Consider the following 7,293-nt stretch of genomic DNA (forward strand, 5'->3'; position numbering starts at 1 on the left):
ATGTTTTTCAAGAGTTCTTGGTAACACTAATGGTTCCAGTAAGAACCATTTTGATCCAGAGAACCCTTAAAAACCCCTTTGCTTAAATAAAGGGTTTTAAAGGGGTTCTTGATGGAACCATCCAAAAGGGTTCTCCTATGAGGACAAGCCAGAGAACCTTATATGGTTCTACTTGGCACTTTTAATTCTAAGAGTGTAGCATGTGGAAGAACCACACACAGCCATAAACAGCCTGTTACCTCCTCCTAATGCGGGACATCCCGTTCTTCAGCCAGTGAGGTCATGTTGTTCACTCTGCCACTCTTAGAAATAAGGGTTCCAAAAGGGTTCTTCTACAAGGGCTGAGGTTCTACCTGGAACCATTTGCTTCTGAAAAACCCTTTTCCAGAAGAAAGGGTTTTTCAAGGGTTCTTGGTAACACTAATGGTTCCAGTAAGAACCATTTTGATCCAGAGAACCTTTGAAAACCCCTTTCCTGAATAAAGGGTTTTAAAAGGGTTCTTGATGGAACCCTCTAAACGGGTTAAAAAAGCAGCAGAGTATGACTCTCATGTGCTCAATGTCTTTGTCGTTGCTGAGGAGTGATTTCCGCCCTCGACACTGTTTATTATACCACGTCCTTTCAGTTCATCTCCACACACACACACACACACACACACACACACACACACACACTGTATCCAAAGTGTGATGTTCAGTCAGGCCTTTATTTGATATTAGTATAAACATGTGCTGTGTGTGTGTGTGTGTGTGTGTGTGTGTGTGTGTGTGTGTGTGTGTGTGTGTGTGTGTGTGTGTGTGTGTGTGTGTGTGTGTGTGTGTGTGTGTGTGTGTGTGTGTGTGTGTGTGTGTGTGTGTGTGTGTGTGTGTGTGTGTGTGTGTGTTCTTGTACTTGTGGCATACTGAGGACCAGTGAGGGTTTTTAACCAACAAAGTGAGGTCATTTTTACGGAGTGAGGACATTTTGGCCGGTCCTCACTTTGATGTCATTGAAATCACTTCCCTAGGTTGCTATAACATGCTATACTCAATTTGTCCAATTTTTTTTCCCACATTTTGGACGACATAGTATAGTATGACGTTTTGTCAAATTTTGGACCAACATTTTTTTTGTCAAATTTTGGACCATTTTTTTTTTTGTCACATTTTGGACCAATTTTTTTGGGGTCAAATTTTGGACCAATTTTTTGGGTCAAATTTTGGACCAAAATGTTTTTGGTCAAATTTTGGACCAACATTTCTTTTTGTCAAATTTTGGACCAACATTTCTTTTGTCAAATTTTGGACCAACATTTTTTTTGTCAAATTTTGGACCATTTTTTTTTTTGTCACATTTTGGACCAATTTTTTTGGGGTCAAATTTTGGACCAATTTTTTGGGTCAAATTTTGGACCAAAATGTTTTTGGTCAAATTTTGGACCAACATTTCTTTTTGTCAAATTTTGGACCAACATTTTTTTTGTCAAATTTTGGACCAACATTTTTTTTTGTCAAATTTTGGACCAACATTTTTTTTGTCAAATTTTGGACCAACATTTTTTTTGTCAAATTTTGGACCAAAATGTTTTTTTTGTCAAATTTTGGACCAAATTTTTTTTTGTCAAGTTTTGGACCAAACAGTTTTTGGTCAAATTTTGGACCAACATTTTTTTTGGTCAAATATTGGACTAACATTTTTTTGGTCAAATTTTGGACCAACATTTTTCTTGTCAAATTTTGGACCAACATTTTTTTTGTCAAATTTTGGACCAACATTTTTTTGTCAAAGATTTGTTAACATTTTGGTCGACATAGTATGATGTTTTTGTCAAATTTTGGACCAAAAACTTTTGGTCAAATTTTTTTTTTAAATTTTTGTTTTTTTTGGACATGTTATGGTACTGCAACCAGTAGTTCTTTATAGATGTCATTCATGAAGTAGATATTTGTAATTGTGTTGATTCATAAAGTGGAAATGCTGGAATGTGTGTGTGTGTGTGTGTGTGTGTGTGTGTGTGTGTGTGTGTGTGTGTGTGTCTGTGTGTGTGTGTGTGTGTGTGTGTGTGTGTGTGTGTGTGTGTGTGTGTGTGTGTGTGTGGGTGGGTGTGTGTGTGTGTGTGAGAAAGATTCCTGGCTTTGTTTATTCATGAGATTCCTCTTCCGGCAGACGTCATTTTGTTGATAGCGTTTGAGGCTGAACCCTCAGCTTCATCAGCACTTTATTATGAACGGGCACATTTAATAATTGTCTTGTAACTGTGGCTCTTCTTTGAAAGGCTCTAGCGCTTCACTGGTGGAACAGAGAGTGACTCTTCGTTGGTCTGACGGCGTAACAATGCAGCTTTATGTTTGCTCACAGCTGCTTTGTTGTTGACTGGGACTGAGGAGAGAGGGATTACGATCTGTCCTGTGTTTCTGTGTCACCATGTTTTTCACTGCACATTTATTTCACACTGTGTTAGTTATAGATTAGTCTTCACAATTCCTCCCTCATGCATCAGTAAAGTCGTCCCTTCCTTATTCAACCCTGTCAACACACTGTGCCTTCATTTATGATCGTCTTAGTTTTCACTTTCATCCCATTCTTATTCTGCATTTTTAATAAAGTTAGCACAAAAAGTAGAAGCGATAAGAATGACTGTGATTCAGCTTATTTGTTGTAAAACTATATGTCTGCTATTAATTATATATATGTGTATATCTATATATATGTATGTATATGTACATATATGTGTATACATAAATATGCATATATGTGTGTATATATACATATATGTATACCTAAATATGTATATATGTGTGTATGTATACATATATGTGTATACGTAAATATGTATGTACGTACATATATGCATACATATATATGTGTATATTTATATATATATGTATGTATATATACATATGTATACGTAAATATGTATGTATATATAAATATATGTGTATACGTAAATATGTATATATGTATGTATATATGTGTGTGTATATATACATATATGTGTATACGTAAATATGTATATGTGTGTATATATAAATATTTGTATACGTAAATATGTATATATGTGTGTATATATACATATATGTGTATACGTAAATATGTATATGTGTGTATATATATATATCTTATATCTTTTTAGGTTTCGGGGTTTTTTTTTCACACAACTGGCAACCCGTGGTTGCTCTGCAGCTGAGACTCTACTGACTGCAATGATTGGTAGACGGCGGTAGGTGGCGCCACATGCCAAAACATGATTTGCAGTCTGCAAAATATGTTTTTTTTATGCAAATATTTTGTCTGTACTGTTGTTGTTGGTGAGTTCAGTTTGTTATATGAACATTATTCCTGAGTCTCTGTGACATATTAGGAGGATTTTATGGCCAGTTGATTTAGATTTATTACATAATGCACCTTTAATGTATTCATTGAACAAACAGGGGCTTCAGTAGCATGTGGAAGAACCATACACAGCCATAAACAGCCCATTCTTCAGCCAGTGTGGTAGTTGTTGGTCACTCTGCCATGAACAGCACGGTCACTGGAGTTGAGGTCAGGTCATTCCATCCTCTACGCTTCCACAAATTCTGTATAGGTATAATCTCTGATTAATCCCACTCTGTGTTGGAGCAGAGGTGTCATCATCATGGAGGACAGCGTTCTGTCCCCAGACTGTGGAGATGTGGGATCACCACTGGTTGCAGAATCTCATCTTGATATCTCTCCGCGTTGACGTTTCCTCCAGTGATGACAAAAGAAGAGTTGGTAAGTTTTAAATGGGAACAACCCACATATTGTGCCTTCCTTACGTTTTGTGCTATATTATGCATTAAAATGAGCAGTCAGTCACAATATTTTATGCTACATACCCAAAAGGAATAGAATAACATTTAGGACCAATTCTGTATTTTTTTTTTTTATTGGCTAGAGAAAAAACAAATTTAAATCCCAGGATGTACGAAGTATCTCTGGTTGTGTGTTTTTGTCAGGTGCGTTTCCAGAAAGAGCTGTTGGAAAAAATCATCACACACTAGAAAATGTGTGTAAACTATACGGTGATCTAAACAGCACAGAAAATGTCATAATAAGAAATATCTGTTTGTGGATGTTGTTCTACAGTCAGCCAGCAGAGGGCAGTGCAGACCAGTTTAGATATAGCATGAGTGACACCACAACATTACATAAATCCATACATACTGCTATAAGAATGACTAAATAGGATTCAGCTAATTTGTTGTAAAACTATACGTCTGCTATAAATTATACATATATATATATACATACATATATATGTGTTTATGTATATATGTATGTATATGTATATATGTGTGTTTATATACACATATATACATAGTTACGTGCATTTGTACGTATATGCATATATACATATATACATGTGTATATATATATACATATACACCTATATATGTACATATATGTACATATATATACATATGTGTATATATATATACACAAATGTATTATTTTGCGACTTCTGCACAATTATTGCTACTTTATGTCACGACTGAAAATGTGATGTAAAATGAATCATAACTTTGACTCAACAACACATTAGAAGGAAAAACGCTTCATTTTTTAAAGCCTAAATATGTGACCTACAAACACACACACACACACACACAGGATGTCCATATAAGGAGTTTTGTGTCATTCTCACGTCTCCACCTGGGGTAAAAATGACCGAACACACAATGCATAGACAAGGAAGTTTTATTTAAGTTCCTGCAATCATATCTCTGTGGGTACAAATCATTGTATTTTTTCTCACGTCGTGTCCAGTTACCCATGATGCATTGCATCCATACGTTTGTAGCTCAAAACAGCTTTTACAAAAAAGGATATACAATATATACTTATATTTATATTTATATATATTTATATATATATATAATATACACGTGTTTTCTTAATGCATTTAGATGTGTGTTTGTCACGGGTCAAATAGAAAACAAACCAAAAAAAAACAACAACACTCATTTGTGGAAATCATTTACCGAACCGATTTTTTTGTTGTTGTTTTTTTTTAATCAAAGCTAACGGTGAACATGAAGCCCTTCACGCGCAGTTTTGCATATTTTCCACGACGGTCGTGTAAATCCCGAGTGATGATTTGCCCTCTTTTCCCGCAATATTGGACCAGTTCGTAATTCGAATTTCACAAAAAAAAAAAAACACCATGCATCGATTCTCTATAGCGCTACGTCATAATAATACAGTGTTATCATGTGACATGCTTTCATCAGCGATGGTGAGATTTGATATTAGGGGACAGAAAGACATGTCCCCACATGTCTGTCTGTCCCCCCGTCTCTCGTCTTGTCTCGTATGGCTTTAGTACTATAGTGCTTTTACTGGTATTGGATTAACTGGGATTAAATGTCTATTTTTTTCCATTTTTTCTTTCTTTTAACTACGTGTGACGGGAATGTGTGGATTTAAAAATACAAAAAGAAAGAGTTATAAATGCACATAGTACAGGAGACATGTCACTGACATGAAGAGACTCGACCGTCACAGTCAAACTCAATAAGAAAAAAAAAGTTCCAGAGCTGAAACGATTATTAATCGATTACTCAATTGATCGTCAACTATTTTCATCATCGATTTATCAGTTTGAAGCATTTTTTTTCACGATTAAAACACGATTTCTGACCATTTCAGCTTCTTAAACGTGAATATATTCTTCGTTTCTTTGCTCCACGTAACAAAGAAATCATTACAACTCATTTCCAGGTTTGACAAACACAGATTAATCGATTAATCGAGAGAATAATCGTTAGTTGCGTCTAAGAACTTAAAAAAAAAAGTCCACTGTGCTGTGTTGTACTTACATTTCTGGTGAAATTCACTTCACATTATAATAGCTCAATATTACAGTATTACATCATGTTATTTTTTTTTTTTTTCTTCAATACAACGATAATAATAATAATAATAATAATAATGAGAATAATAATTATAATCATATGCGTTTATACTAATTGATCATCATCATTCATGTAAACATATTTAACCAGATCATGCAAACAGTAGACCACTTAAAGAGGTGCACGGCACAGAGGAGGCGGAGCTTCCCACACTCAGTGACGTCAGGTGAGCTGACCCACAACTGACACTGATATTTTCGAGGGCTTTCGACTGCAAAATAACTCTCGTTGTCCAGGCGGTGTGTGTGTGTGTGTGTGTGTGTGTGTGTGTGTGTGTGTGTGTGTGTGTGTGTGTGTGTGTGTGTGTGTGTTCTTGTACTTGCGGCATACTGAGGACCAGTGAGGGTTTTTAACCAACAAAGTGAGGTCATTTTTACGGAGTGAGGACATTTTGGCCGGTCCTCACTTTGTTTTCATTGAAATCACTCAATTTGTCAAAAAAATAAATTTTGGGTCAATTTTTTTTCCTAATTGGACAACATAGTATAGTATGCCGTTTTTGTCAAATTTTGGACCAAAAATTTTGAGTCCATTTTTTTTTCAAAATTTTGGACAACATTGTATAGTATGCCGTTTTTGTCAAATTGTGGACCAAAAATTTTGAGACAAATTTTTTTTTTCTAATTTTGGACGACATAGTATAGTATGCCGTTTTTGTCAAATTGTGGACCAAAAATTTTGAGTCCATTTTTTTTTTCAAATTTTGGACCAAAAGTATGACGTTTTTGTCAAATTTTGGACCAAAAAGTTTGAGTCCATTTTTTTTTTCAAATTTTGGACCAAAAGTATGACGTTTTTGTCAAATTGTGGACCAAAAATTTTGAGTCCATTTTTTTTTTCAAATTTTGGACCAAAAGTATGACGTTTTTGTCAAATTTTGGACCAAAAAGAATTTAAAAAAAAAATCGAAAAAGTTTTCAAGCCCTTTTTGCTCTGAGGCTCCACCTGCAGACATTTTATGGTACTGCAACCAGTAGTTCTTTGTAGATGTCATTCATGAAGTAGATATTTGTAATTGTGTTGATTTATAAAGTGGAAATGCTGGTCCTCACTTTGTCAGCAACCCAGTCCTCAGTATGCAGCAAGTACAAGAATGTGTGTGTGTGTGTGTGTGTGTGTGTGTGCTCCAAACCAACAAAACAGGGATCTCAGTTTGAGCCTCTGGTAACCCAAAAACAAAGTCTCCTTTTTCATATTCATACACTTTGTGTTTTTCCAGCATGCAGGCGCTTCACAAACCCAGTCTGAGACAGAATATACACGGTAGACGGAGTCTCATCATCATCATCGCCCCAACAACAACAACAACAACAACAACAACAACAACACTGCAACCACTTTCTGTAAGTATCTCCCCACACACAAAATAAACAC

This window comes from Microchirus variegatus, assembly GCF_963457635.1.
Source record: "Microchirus variegatus genome assembly, chromosome: 7".
NCBI lineage: Eukaryota > Metazoa > Chordata > Actinopteri > Pleuronectiformes > Soleidae > Microchirus > Microchirus variegatus.